Below are 15,974 nucleotides of genomic sequence, written 5' to 3' on the forward strand. Positions count from 1 at the left end.
GTTTGCTGCAACATACAAATGTCTTGCCATGACAACCACTAATTAGTACTTTATCCGAGCAATTTCATTTTTTGCTGACATTGCAAGGAGCAAACCGTAATTGCGGGTGTTATGTGTAATTTTGCAGAATAACGTTTGGTAATTACGTAAACACCAGATTCACTTCAACATGTAAGAATAATATTTAATTTAATAGAGTGCGCAAGAAATATTTAAACACGCATTTGAGTTTTTAATGCCTGTCGCCTAATTACCATATTTACTTAAGTTTTTTACATACTTCGGAGAGATTATAATGATAGTTTTTTTAAATGTTTCATTTTATCCCATTTGTTACAGAAGCATTTTAGCACTTTCATTGAACGAAAGCTGTATATCACAAGTACAATAAATGAGAGAATGTGGTCCATAAATAAATTGAGAGAGGGGCCTATAAATCCCTTATGTAATCTCGTGAGCAAGCAGGCGACATTCGGATGCTTTTTTGCTAATTACGACCAAATTGATTTCTCTTATTTTCTGCGCCATGCTGACTTGTCTTATTTGGATGTTGTTGATGGAAATAATGGATTAATTCTAGATATAACTCTATAAAAATCGTAGAAATTCTCAAAAAAAAAGTATCTTTGTCCGTTTTCAATATTTCATCAGAATTGAATTAAGCACCATAAACTTTGCATGTAGACTGTGGATGATGCGACAGAAGTATGCGGGAACCATGGCAAGTAGAAAGATATGTCGAACCACTTGATTTCATTTAATTGAAGCGATATTTACCATGTGCTATTATTTTCTCTTAATTTTTATAACGATTGCATTATTTTTGAATTTTCGGCTACCTTATAATGGTCCCTCCAACCATGTTTTGAAAAAATGTGGATCTAATAATAAGCGACAGGTCATACAACATATAGTCGAGAGTAAAATAAAGCTTCGTAAAAAAGTTAGATACGAAGTCAAAGCTAATTTGAACGGTTGTGTGAACACATGGCTAGCCTCTCTGACAAACATGAGCTTAAATAAAAACATTTTTCTAAACAGTTCTCAATAACAACTCAGGCTTGAAATTAGGTCAAGGTATAACAGGCTGTATATATAAGTACAGTGGGCAATATAGAAAAGTATGCTACCGATAATACGACAATACGAAGGTAGCATCCTAGCAAAATATTGTCCTTTTTTGTGTAGCCATTATTACAAATAAGGTTTATTCGAAAACAGAAAAGATAAAATAACGCTATCGCCAAGAATATAAAACTGTTTACGAGTCGTTAAAAATTCGGCATTATTTTTACCAATCAATAGATTTAAAAAAAATAGATTAGATAAAAAAAAAATTTCGCTCGACTCTTATTTAACAAACCTTCTTAGGGAGTAGTAGCATTAGGTTTTTTTTACAGTATTATTCAAGATGCAAAGGTCAGGTGATAAAAGCTTTTAATCATTTTCCTAACGTAAACCTCTTTCTCAACGTGTCCTCACTTCTTTGGACCACCTCCCACCGTAAGAGTATCGGTTTAAGAATAAAAGGAAACAACTCAGAAAAGAGACACTGGTACAGCGGGCTCAGGAGATAGCTGTGACACCTCGCGTTGGTTGATGTGGGAGGTGGCCCAGGTATCTCCTAAGACATATGTACTGTACATTGCGGCGGTAGGGTGCTGATGCATACCTAGAATGGTGTTACGGGATACATAACATACATACATACATAAAATCACGCCTCTTTCCCGGAGGGGTAGGCAGAGACTACCTCTTTCCACTTGCCACGATCTCTGCATACTTCTTTCGCTTCGTCCACATTCATAACTCTCTTCATACAAGCTCGGCGGTTTCGGGTACTTTTGACCTGACCCTTTACCAGGACGTCCTTAATTTGATCAAGATACGTTCGTCTAGGTCTTCCCACTCCGACCTTTCCCTCCACACTCTCCTTGTATATCTGCTTAGTCAACCTGCTTTCATTCATCCTCTCCACATGACCGAACCATCTTAACATACCCTTTTCTATTCCTGTAACTACATCTTCTTTCACATCACAACATTCCCTTATCACGCTGTTCCTTATCCTGTCACTCAATTTCACACCCATCATACTCCTTAACGCTCTCATTTCCACTGCATTTATTCTGCTTTCATGCTTCTTTTGCCATACCCAACTTTCACTCCCATACATTAATGTCGGGACCAACACGCCCCTGTGCACAGCCAGTCGAGCCTTTTTGGATAGTTTCTGACTGCTCATAAAGGCATGCAAAGCTCCATTCACCATGTTCCCCGCGTTCACTCTCCTTTCAATATCACTATCATACTTGCCATCTGATGTAAACTTTGATCCTAGATATACAAACTCTTTCACTTGCTCCACTTTTTCTCCTCCAATCAAAATATTACATGCTGTCATTTCTTTCTCCATTTCAAAAACCAGTGTTTTAGTTTTACTTACGTTCACTTTCATTCCTTTCTCTTTTAAAGCTTCATGCATACAGTTTACCATCTCCTGTAACTCCTCCGCTGATGACGCCAGTATAACCTGATCGTCGGCATAGAGCAGACATTTGACGAGTAACTCATTCATCCTTAATCCACTTTTAGACTCTTTCAAATCTGTCAAGCAGCTATCCATAAATAGGTTGAACAGCCACGGTGACGCAACACATCCTTGCCTAACGCCTTTCTCAATCTTAAACCACTCAGTGTGCGCTCCGTTTATCCTGACACAAGCACTCGAATCCTCATATAAGGATTTCAGTGCTCGTATTAAGAGACTGCTCACTCCATGCATAGAAAGTGCTGACCACAATTCATTCCTCTCAACTCTGTCATAGGCCTTTTCCAGATCTACGAATGTGCAATAGACTTTTTGACTCTTGGCCAAAAACTTTTCGGCTATGCACCGCAAGGAAAAGACCTGATCAGTACATCCCATTCCCTTTCGAAATCCCGCTTGAGCATCCCATATTTTGTCATCAGTTTCATTCCTGACTCTATTAATCAATACCTTAGCATACAATTTGCCGACGACGCTAAGCAGGCTTATACCACGATAATTTTTGCAGTCCAGCTGTGACCCTTTTCCTTTGTAAAGTGGCACGATAACAGCCTTACACCAATCTTTTGGTACTCGGCCGCTTCTCCTAAATAAATTTCTATATTTATCTTGAGACATCGGCTTATGGAATGTAAAATGATAGTTGTTAGATACAAATTGAAAATAGAACAAAAGAGAACAATGATTCTATTGGATGCTTTATTACGAGAGCACGGCGTGTGGGCTGACGTCGATTCATATGTTTTTGTTAATTTAAATTAATCTTAAATTTCATATGAAATATCTACCTTGTTGATTTATTTTATTTTTTCCGATATGAAAGTTAGAAAGGCAGGCTCAGTACCTTAAAAGCGTAAAAAAGAAAATGACCTATGATTACTATAACGTGACATAAACATTATGTAACGTACATGTTGTGTATAGTCTAAAGGTTTTGCTTTTATTGAATGAAATAAAAACTGAGCCATAAGCGTGGGTTGGTAATGGTGACTGCATACTCACTTATTACAGTTCGTCATGTCTATTTTAAATATCACATCATTATTGCTTCTGCCAATGACAAAGTGTGATAGCATGATGACTCCTATATCTTGATAATGATGGAAATTTTGCCTTTTATGGTCACATAAAACTTGATTTATGTACTTTGTTGGTTTTCAACACACCACAGCAAGCCGTACATGAAAACAGAAAATCTGATTTCAGGATTTTGGTTAATAATTCCTAGGGGAGGTAAGTCCCAGGCATACAGTAGTCATCTACATATTATAACCTGAGGCCTGATTGAACAACTGAATCAACCTGGCCCGCACAGATAGTGATGAAACAATGATAAGATCCATCAATATGGAAACCGCAAGACACTATCAAATTGGTGTGCCGACATAGAACAACGGTATACCAATATTACTGTAGTAGATACTAGTTCAACTATAAGTTTACCAAGAAATCGGTTTGTGATCTTTAACGAATAATAATAATGTTCATTCAGATAGTATGAATATTAAAAAACTTATTAATTTATAATTTTTTTTTTACTTAAAAAAGATTAAATCATGAATCTTCAATTCTATACATGATACCTAACTCAAGGAAAAAGTTAAGTTTGTATGAAACTTGGAATATTTTTAATAGTAATACAAAAAAGTTGGTCAACCACAGTACCAATCACATCAACTAATACCTAACTATAAGCAGACGTAATGAGCGGACTTGGATGTCATTTTTACAATGAAAAAACATCAGAATAACATAAGTGTATAATTTATAATTGAGCGAAGTCACGGCCGGAAACTAATACAATATATTTGCACGTATAAAAAATTCAACTTTAAATCGATGTTATTGTCTATAGGTTCACTCTATCTAAAGCCAGATGCCCTCAATCCTGACCTGTTTGTGTTTATTTTTCATCAAAAATGGATAAAAACTTCCAATGTCATAAAACACGGCAATTTTTTTTTATTCAAAGTGTTTTATCTGCTATGGAGGTTTCATGTAATACATATACATATGATCACGTCTATATAGACGGCAGACGGTAGACGGAGCCACCAGTCTTGAAAAGACTGATAGGCCACGCTCAGCTGTTTGGCTTAGTGATAGAATTAAGATTAAAATAGTGACAGATTTCTAGCCCATCGCCTGTCGCCTTTTATGACATCCGTGGGAAAGAGATGAAGTGGTCCTATTTTCTTTGTTCTAATGGTGCCGGGAACCACACGGCACCTTATAATCGCTATTAATAATAAATGACTTGTGATCTACATTGCAATCAATAAGACAGCCTTATGCACATATTATGTTGATGTCCTTGAATATAACCGGCTCTCCTTCAAACGGTCTTCGCCAAAGGCATTCAGGTAGTAGGTAATTTTTTGTAGTTTTTATTGAGCAAAAAAGCATCCGATACAACACCTATGTACATATATATGTATGTATATATATTATATACATATACATATAAGTGCATAAAATCACGCCTCTTTCCCGGAGGGGTAGGCCGAGACTACATCTTTCCACCTGCCACAATCCCTTCATACTATTTCTACACTTGTATAATATAAATTTAATAATGTTCATGAGGACACTAGGTGTACGGATGTGAAACTTGGCGTACCTATAGGTTACTCGTATTCATGTGGGTTTGCGGTGCACTAAAGGAGGATTTTTCAAAATTCCCACGGGATATAAAGTAAGGAGGTTATTCGCTTTACGCGGGTGGTTGATGATCCATGGTTGATGGTTATGTTTAGCAATACAAAATAATGAACTATTTTGTTTGTTCGTTTGTAAGCAATAAAATCTAAAATTTCTTAAAAATACACTGATAATTTCATATTCTCGTTTTTTATAACGTTCATGACCTTATTTGACTTTTCTTTAATTTCACAGCTCGGCAAGTTTCGCTAACATAATGTCTTTTGTAGAACTAAAGCTTCAAAGAAAATTCTAAGGTTGCATTGAAAATATGCTCATCCTATAAGATAATTAATATTAGAAAGGAAGCTGTTACAAACCTATCAAACCTTTAATGCTGAGTACCTTAATATATATGAATATTACAATTTAAGCATTGAAAATAATTAGGTTTCATTCCATCATTGTTTTTACACCCACTTCGACAGATCATTCGCTAATTAGACTTTAAAGTGACGATTGAAATGCCAGCGCCTACATCTCATTAATGGTGCCTTTATACCTGCAGATTTTATTACCAATACTAAAATGTTCATAATTTTTTTTTATAACAAGGATTTGAAACACTTCTTATTTTGGGGCAATCTTAAAACCATTAATTGCCAAAAAAAAATGTATTTGAACAATATCGAACAAGTGTTTATGTGCGCGGTATGGTATGGAATCCTTCATGAGCGAAGTCGACTCGTACTTGGCCGGTTTTTTATGACAAGTAAGTATTATATTACATTATGTAGGCATCCGTGTCGACGTAGCCACCCACAATGACGATTTGAATCGATTTATGGAATGGACAGCCACGGAACGTTACTCGATCTAGAGACCGAGATTTGATATGGAATTTACATCATCATCATTAGTTCAGTTGTATTATTGCGAGTTTAACTCAATCAAATGAGGCTAGCAAGTAAACGCGAGAAATATGTGATTTAATCAGCGCAAACTAGTGGTAACGCGATGCCATTAATGTTATTCCATACAAAACCACGTTAACATATACGACCCATTCGATCGAGTAAAACTTGCACTAACTCCACAGCTGATAGCAATCTTTAAAATACATACGGTTAAAATTAACGTTTTTTAAAGTAGCGCCTGTACCTACTTGGTGTCTGGTAAAGGAATCTGTCAGAATAGGTACACAGGGATTATATAACATAGTTTTTTAAAAGCTTTTTATTTAAATTGACAACTTTTTAAAGTCATTAATTTGCCTTACGGGTATTTAGGGGAGATAATACAGATGAGGTGCAATCTCGTTTATCCTTCATACAGCCATCAATTAATCAATCAATTTTTGAATACCTAAATAAGGGGCGTGCGTTATAAATATGGAAGTACAGGCCGGAGCATGATAATCGTGCTTTTATTTAAAAGAACCATAGGGTATCTATCAGATTCACTTGGTGCTGACTGTTCATTAATTTGAAAACAATCAAAATTTGCGATTTGAATCGGAAAAGTCAAATAGGTACGGGTCACGAGTCTCCAACGTGTATTTTACGAATATTTGAATAGGAAGTTAATTAACTTGGAATATGAAGCGTGGGCACATCCGGCAGACCTTTGACCTTTCCACTGAGGGTTTCCATCTGAAACACGGCTCCAGTTAAAGTAAAACGTGATTGAGTCCCCCACTTCCCGTTGAAAATAAAAAAAGTTTCTCCACGACTTTTACTTGTTATAACTGGATACAGAGGAAACGCTAGAAAAATACCTGCCATATATAGGTTCTTTAAAATACTGTAATCACTGCTCACACATAACAGACCAAATCATCGAATACTTAGAATTTAGATATACTCGTGATAATCGAAGTAATGCTTTGTAATTTACGTTCCAAAAAAGAAAAGTTGTGAAAATATATCATCTATTTTACCTATCTTAGAGGTCTCCTGAATAAAAAAGTCATATAAAGTTCTCAGTGTTGGGCTCATTACGAGTACATAATATTCACAGGTGTTAAAAGAGTTTTCCGCGCTTATCTTCCGGATCCGGTTCACACGCAACATCGCCAATAAATTTATATCGCATCAGAATGTTATGATGTCAACTTACATGAGAATGAAGGGAACTTTCTACCGTCAAAAACACGGTTGAAAATATGATACAACGTAATGAATAAATAATTAAAAATTTAATAACATTTTGTAAGTTACTCTAAGATTGAACGTAGGTACCTAGAATATTTGGTGATGACGTACCCAAGCTGAATGTAGGTAGGATATTTTAATGTTGGTTTTAATCAAATGAAACAGTGGCATTCCCAAGGAGCCGGGTCGCTTGCCTGACATCTACTCGTATGCACCTTAAAAATATAAATATATCTTAAAAATGGCCCAAGAGACGAGAAAGATATTATAATCTCTTTTTTTTTTTCACATCAGACAATGAAAACTGATTTGAATAAATTCTCCAATTTTCTAATTTTCATCGACGAGGTAATTATAATAGATAATTTTCACAAACGGAGGTCAAGCGATCTTGAGATTTTATTTGTAGCTACGCATCTTGAGATTTTATTTGTACTGTGCAAACGATTACTAAAGATAAATAAAAACAATATCCCATGACTATGACAAGTATAGATAGATGTTTCTAAACGGGTGCACCAAATAAAAATACTACAGAACTGATGCTCTTCGTAATATACACATATTTATTGACTATTAAGTTGTAATGAATACTCATACAAACTCAGTCTACGGTATCTACTTTCTACTACGGAAATATCTTGCAACTTAGGTAATGTGCAATGCTTAAATCTATATCGGTAGGTAGTTACATACTAGTGATTTAACTTAAGTGCTAACTACAAATTTATTTGTAGCCAGCTGCAGTAAAGCAGACAATAAGACGCAGACATTGAAAACGAACTGAAGTTAAGCTCTCACATAACTGGTTGTTTTTACTATGTAAGGTGGAGTTATCCCGCTGTATTATACATATTTTGTGACGTTGGCTCGTACATTATTGGACGCAGCGGAGCACGAAGCACGTCGTTAGGCAGTCGCTTGTTAAAAATAAAATTATACAATTTTAGCACCCCCAGGCTTCCTTTTGTGAGCGCCACCTTCTATTTAGAAGTTATTTCAAAAATGTATCACAGGGTAGTGGTCTGGATGCGAGTAATATTGTGGTTCATTTTGGATTATTTGTTGGTTGAATTGTTTCAAAATGGAGGCCATTATCTTCCAAATAATATGGTGACATTTGGTCGGGATTTCGCTAACGTGAGGATTTTGGAAAACGACCTATCTCGCGTAGTGCCTATGTCACTGTGTTTTGATATTTATCCATATAAAACTATTCCGTTTCTGAGTGAGCGACAAACAATGCACTATCCGAACCGCTGGGTCTAAAGATTTGAAACTTTACGTGTAGGTTCCTTATGTGGATTCCCGGAATACTTATACGGCAAATAACAACCTTATTCTAAATATCGCAGGCGTCCCTTAGTCTAAATATAAAAGAATAAAGTACTTATGTTCTCATGAACTCAGAGCAGAACACGTAATGCTTGTTTTACTTTGCTTTAAGACAGCACATAGACTATAATACTAGTGCACTTTGTCACGCTTCACGGTTATGGTCATGACATTAACTAGGTTTATAATTATTTCAACTGCATTTAATCTTTCTTATTTCGATCATGCACAGTGGGCTACAGAGAAAGATATACGACGATACGTCTTCGCTATAGTGTTCAAACCCGCGTGTCCGATAATCGGTGTCAGCACTTTCGTTGTAATTATAATTCTGTAGTTTCGAACTGATAAGAGAAAAGATTGAAGTTGTTTTTTACTGCACCGAGCTTTCTTGCATCCCGTCTCTAAAAATGTGGATTCCTCTTTTTTAATAGCCTTTTTTAGGCTGAGTTAATCTTTGGTATTTGATTATTGGGTCTGTCTACCCCATTACGAATCCCGTGATATCTGTTTGTAATATTACTCGTATAAACAGTTAAACCATATATCTCATCTGCTATGAATTGTTGTTCACGAAAATATTACATCGAGCCTCGTAACCCAATATAAGTACAAATGATTGATGTAAACAAGGCTAATGCATGTTTATACGAATCATTTAGGTAAAGGACACGAATATTTACGATAGGAAAGGATGCTTAGTAATCGGATACGGACGTGAGTAGTTTGAGGATAAAGATAGGTGGATAGATAGAATATTATTTATGGCATGAAATTGTAACAATAAATTTATCCTTAACTTATTTTAAAGTAATGTACAAAAGTGGCCTTATCGCATTATGCAATCTCTTCTAGGCAACTATGAGACCATTTCGTGAGGGAATTTGGTGCGGGGTAGAAAAAGTATAGATATAGATATAAAATAAATGTACTTTTTGAAGTTTAGAAAATTAAACAGTACCTACCTACTTTATTTAAATTTTTTCTTATTGTCAAGTTATAATCATATGACACTAACCTCCTTTAAATACTTACTTAACATTCTTTAGAGTCACGTCGTGGTCAAGGTCGGTCTCCTAACGCCTATCTTTGTTTATAGCTTTTTTTTCTATCTTTTCGTATTAGGTACTCGTATTAGCAACTCGTAATAAACGCAACTCATCTTTTCGCATCTTGTAGTTTACCAACTCGTCACCACGATTCATAATATTAGTGAGACTAGCGTGACAAAAAGAAAAAGTATCGAGAGTACCTAGTGACGAGTTGTGAGAATGACGAGTGGAAAAGTTGCTTCTTACCAACTATTTCCTATCAAATCAGATCATAAGACCAGCGATGAAGTCTGCAGGAGACCCAGTTTTGACCTGTAGAGGAACATGAATAGCTAAGTAAAGATATACTTATCAGCTGTTACTTAGATAATAAGAATTTTATTCAAAGACTTCAAATACTTACCTTAGAGCCGGAAGACTATTGTTACAACAAAGATGTGGGAGGCTGTGATTACTAAAGGCATTCATTGTCGTCCTCTATGTAGCTTTATGTTTACCTGCTAATGCGCAGATATCAGATCCTCATTACGGTAAATTATAAAAATGTCTCCAACAACGAAAAATAATTTAGGATATTTTAATGAGACTTTTATCAATAAACTGTTTTTATCATAGTTATCTACTTGGTTAAAAACTACTAAAACGATTTTGCTGAAAGTTGTCATTGAGAGAGGTCTGATATTTGGGAGTAATATAGGTTACTATTACGAGTACCTCCTATTCATGGAACGGGGAGCAAAGTCCTGGCCATAATTTCCTCGTTAGACCAAGTAGCACAGCACAGTGTTCATGTTGGTCACATCACTATTCATTGGTTATTATATGAACAATAAAACACATAAACTTCACAAATGTAGATGTTTTCCCGGTATCATCCTATAATTTGCCATTCATTTAGAAACAAAATAACAATAAAGTGATAATTAACATGCAAATTTGAATTGATCCAAGCGGACAGTAGCAGAATCGTTTGAAAACACTGATATTTATTCATGCAAGTGAATAAGTCCTTTATTATATTTATGATGGCGTTATTATTCTCGATAAACCGACGAGCTTAAATAAAGGGAGTGATGAATGTGGATGAAGCGCAATAAGCATGCACTAATCGTGGCAAGTGAAAACAAGTACCTTCTGCCTGCCCCCATGGGCAAGTGAAATAGTTTCATATATCCCGCAATACTTAATAGTTTTATATTAAGTATTGCGGGAATTTACAAGATAATTTTATTATAATTTTTTTATGTTTATAAATATATTTTTTTTTTTACTTCATTTATTGGATTTGAGTTATTTGGAGATGGATTTGATACAAATATCTTATTTTAAATTATTATTTGTTGAATAAAGTTGAGCTGCTAAACTATAAAGTTTATCTTTTATCCGAAATTGTTAATAATTACCTATTAACGGTTTCCATGTGAAACATAAAAGATTAGCTGAAATTCGACTGCCATATATAAATCATAGAATTTATTTTAATAGTGGACATTGGTCCTTCGAGCAGGATCAAAGCAATTATTATCATTAGAGATTTAATATGACAGGATTTATAATATATGTAGTTGGTAGTATACATTTATGAACTTTGATGAAGCATTGAACTAGAGATAAAAATGAATTAATGCGTGCAATGTGCATGGGATTTTTTATAACATTGTAGGTATCTGACCCCAAACAGTTTTGCTTCACTGCACTTTATGTTGTATGTTCGGAAATACCGTTTTTACCGATATTTTTATATTGGCCACATTAAAGTTGCTATAGTTATCTAATAAAATATACTTTGCTTCTCAAGGTAATGGATATATATACGTATGGCGAAAAGGGATTTAAATAAATTTACATTTTAATAATTATTTGTATCTTATTAGTTTTATGTTTTATATATTAATAATTATATGTTAATTTTTCCTCGTAATTATTTCGGTTCTTGTTTTGGCGACTTAAACATACAAATTATTTTAGTAATCCATTGCCGTAGGTAAAATAGGTTAATATTTCACACTATAACCTTAAGGCACGTGTGTAGTGGGTGGAGTGCGAACAACTGTCGATGATGTCATAGGTACTACTTTACTTCGTAATCTTTGTCACATTCTGTACTTGGGAAATGAACTCAAAATCCCCAATGACACAGTAACTTAACTCTACCAAAGTTATGCAAGCGAACCGGTCCCTCGCACTATCACACTCATTCACAAAATTCCATGCACCTGTTCGAAATTACGATAACGTACAACACGTACATACGAATAAATTTACAAAGGTGTCATTTAAATAATGTAAAATAATCACTACATTTGTATAAATAAAACGCCCTTGATGCATAAACCAATGCAAGATGCAGTTCAACTGCATGTTTACCTTGAATATACTTCTAAGAGCACATCACTGTAATTATCACAATCACATTAGTTCATCACTCGTTCGTCGTTTTCGTAATGTTTTGTATACAAATTTTCGTGCAAGTATGTGTTACGAACGGCGCGTATGGGCGCTGCGCACGCGCGGTCTACTAACCGGAGGAGTGAATTGACGGAGGCACAGGTTGCGCGGGAGTGCCCCTCCTCCCCTCTCAGGCCCCCTCACGGCAAGGCTGCCCCGCCGACGGCACTCAGGCATTCCGACTGTGACGACAACTTGCCCATTTAAGTCTTTGGACATGGTTTGATGGCCACAGCGGCCATATGGTGTCTTGCACTTGGCGTGATTAAGGTTTTTCAATGGAATTCCGTAATAGTCACAAAATTGCCTCTAAGTGTGGGAACTGTAAGGCGCGCAGATATTGCAATTTCCTGATGAGCGCTGCAGAACGCTACCTAAGGCTTTTCAAATGCAATCTAATTTTGTTGCTCAGGATATTGACAGTTTCTCGTGTTATTTAAATCGTAAACTAAAAGGGGAATAACAAGTTTGTAAAAGAACGACGTTTTCATCCTGTTGAGACAAATTTACTTTAACTCAAAATGTAGATCTATAAAAACGTTCAAAAACAAAACATTTTTTTGTAAGTACGATGTTGTTTGTTATTGTGTTGTTATTAAAGTACTTTTTTACATATTAAGTATGTTATCATCATATTAATCATTATTTACATCATGAGTTTGATACAGTTATCACAAATGGTCATAATTAATTATGAGGTTCCGACTCATACCTTGCACTCAAGCGCACACGTAGGTGTTTTGCTAGTAGGAATAGATAATATGTCAACTTTACTCATAACAGTAAATATCTAGCTTACATAAACACAATATATTTATTCATTCGCAATCATTTAATTAACTTAAATGAGATGTAAAATCATAAATTGGAATCCATTCATCTGTCCCTCACAAATTGGCGCCTTCATAACTAATTAATAATTACCGGTACTTATCATGCAAAAGGCTATGGCTGAATGAAGTTTTCAGTTAGTTTATTTCGGTATTTTATTAACGAGCTACATTATTGGAGCGATATAAGAGAAAAGCTGCCAAGCGCGTGTTTGGTAGATTCGATTAGTTAATAACTGCTTTATTTATCTACTAAGTAGGATGTCGTAGCAAGGTATAAAGCAAAAAGAATCACTTTCTAGAAAAATTTAATCCTGTCGATCCATAATATGTGAGGTACGCAGTTATTCGTAGAACCCTTTAGGTACCTATTATTTAGTGTGTAATAAAAAAGAGAAAGACTTATTTAACTTGCAATGGGAATCAACGAGTCAATCCCGACTAATATTATAAATGCAAAAGTAAGTTTATATGTTTGTTGTCTCTTCACACATTATCTACTGCACCAAACATTTGAAAAAAAAACAGAATTTTAAATTTTATAAACAAAATAATCAGTGCCCACCACAGATTTCTGAATTAAGGACAAGGTAAGATTTTGTTACTACGCCCATGGCAATGAGGAAAAGCTGATTTGATAATCTGAATACGGAAATCAAATCTGTTATTTGCCAAGACCTAATAGAATTCGCAAAAACAGTGTATGTATTAACGTAGCTTTCATTCGCTAGTTAACCGCCTAGTCATTTTAACACAAAATGAATTTAATGTTTGTTGTGTACTAAGTAAAGTAAAATGTTTTCGTAATTTATGTGGGCATAAATTATTAATAAACAGCCTCCGCGTGCAGCTATCTGTGGAAGAGTTAAATTGGATTCAAGGGTCGTGGAAGGTTTAATTTGATGCGGGTTCGGTCGACCGAGTCCCTTTATGCTAAAAGGAATTTGTCGATTTTGAATACTTCACAATTCTCGCCTCTTAAATACCTGCATTAATTTCGCGGAGTTGGGCGAGTTGAACAGTACTGTGCCATATATCTGAATGATACTTGATTATCCAATACAAAACGTAAATTTCATGTTTATTGCACAACTTATTGATGAAATTGAAGAGTTCCAAAAATTATAGATTGCCCATCAGCTAAAATGGAAATCCTAAGTTTCAAAGCAGTTGTCAAAGAAGTTAATAATTTTGTTGGAGACGAGTGTGACGTCGATAGCGCAGATTGTCAGCGGCAGGTGGCGGCCGGCGTCCTAAACTCGTGAATAAATTTGAATGGTTGAGTAGAGGACGCGACTTTTGGCCTAACAGGTCACAGGTGCCGGGATCTCTGAATCCATAAAAATCCTGCCTTCGTCGATAAAGGAAAAATGGTTCTTTTCAAATTTGAAACCTCGATTAATAAAAAATAAACAAAAGAGAAAAAAAATAACAATCAAATCGAGAGGAGTCAGTGTAGTGTCGAAAAGTACTAAGTTCCATAAATATGTAGAAAATACTCGATAAAACATCATAAAAGACATGTGCCATATGATTCCCCTGAACTTTTGAATATGGCCACTTCATTTCTTTATCCCAAATATTTCGTAAAAGGCGACTTACGACTGATAAACTTAGAATTCTTTTTTTAAACGATGGGCTAGCAACCTGTCACTATTCGAATCTTAAAGCTAAACGTGGCCTTTAAGTCTTTGTGAAACTGTTGACTCTGTCTAGCCTGTTAAGGGATAAAGACGTGAATTAAAGTATGTATGTAAGTAGGTACTTTGATTAACTTGGGTGACATAAAACACAAAAATCTCAATTAAGGCCAACCCTTCCTTAACTTGCAATTGACAATCTTTGTTTCACTTTACAATTCCTTCTAAAGCTCGCTACTGTTTAATCCAATGGAGATATTTTGCCGTTTAAAGTTTAGTCCGCTTAAATTGCCTTTTGATATTTTCCAGCGCAGTCTGTCTCGGCTAAAAGGAATCTTTTAAAATCCTCCTTGTTGAATAAACTGTTTTTGTTATTTTCGCGACGAGGGTTTAAATCGTTGGATTGCTTGCATTTTTTGTTTACTATCATTTGGTTATTCTTTCACAGTTATTTTAGAACTTTCAGTTGGTAATGAAAAATTTGTTATACTTTTATTTATTTTATCATCATTTATAGGACATCATTTATAGGAAAAATTGTGTATGTAATTGGCTTACCTTTTTAACGCATCGCATTTGTAGGTAGTTACGGACATTCCTAAACATGCTTTTAGGTACAATCCTTTCAATCAAAATTTTAATACAAAATGTAACCGAAAGGGATAAATACGTGCCAAGGTGTGTGGTTGAAGTAAAATTAATTTCCTCTTTTATCATCGTTTCAAAACCTGTCCCGTAGTCGTAATGTATTCATTTGTCAAAGAATTCAAGAACGTAGTAATGTGAAATATAAGACCACGTTTCCTGTCGAAAACCAATTCCATTTTTCAGTTATTGAAAAATTTTTCTTGAAATGTTTCACCTGCGCCCACTAAACACGAAAATCCAATTTGAGTTTGCGATTCCCAAGTTACTTAGATTGTGAAATGTGTCTGTGTTTAACTCAGCTAAAATATAACACACATAAGTATACACATACTAGTATATCTTGTTCTTTTCCCCGAAAGCTTCAAAGGAGATACCGTGAGAAAATCTGTTTATACTGAATCGATTAAGAAAATTCTTTCATTTCATTCAGAAAAAGATTCATCATCTGCGGCTGTTATAGGCTGCTGCTAAAAATACTAAAAAACTTAGCAGCTATAGAGACTATGGGGTCGTGTAGAGAGTGTTGCTTGTTACAGCGCCCGCGTCGGGTAACAGAATTGCAATTTATTGCTTTCTCCTTGTTTTTCATAATTTATAAGATCATGGAGCGTCGGCCGTCGCGAGCCCTTTATAAATTTCAAATAAGCTTGATTTATGGCTCAGTAAAAACTAATGTT

The 15,974-nt window shown here is 35.1% G+C and overlaps 1 protein-coding gene across 1 annotated transcript in view; it reads right to left on the reverse strand.

Annotated features, from left to right (window-relative positions):
• LOC106136967 (filamin-A) overlaps positions 1 to 12,242 on the reverse strand; it is a 79,512-nt gene extending 67,270 nt beyond the window's left edge. The window contains exon 1 of the mRNA XM_013337674.2: positions 12,099 to 12,242. The gene's annotated coding sequence lies outside the window, so the exon portion shown is untranslated. The remainder of the gene's footprint in view (positions 1 to 12,098) is intronic.
• Between the last annotated feature and the right edge of the window lie 3,732 nt (positions 12,243 to 15,974).

Source organism: Amyelois transitella, chromosome 4 (assembly GCF_032362555.1).
Source record: "Amyelois transitella isolate CPQ chromosome 4, ilAmyTran1.1, whole genome shotgun sequence".
Taxonomy (NCBI): Eukaryota; Metazoa; Arthropoda; class Insecta; order Lepidoptera; family Pyralidae; genus Amyelois; species Amyelois transitella.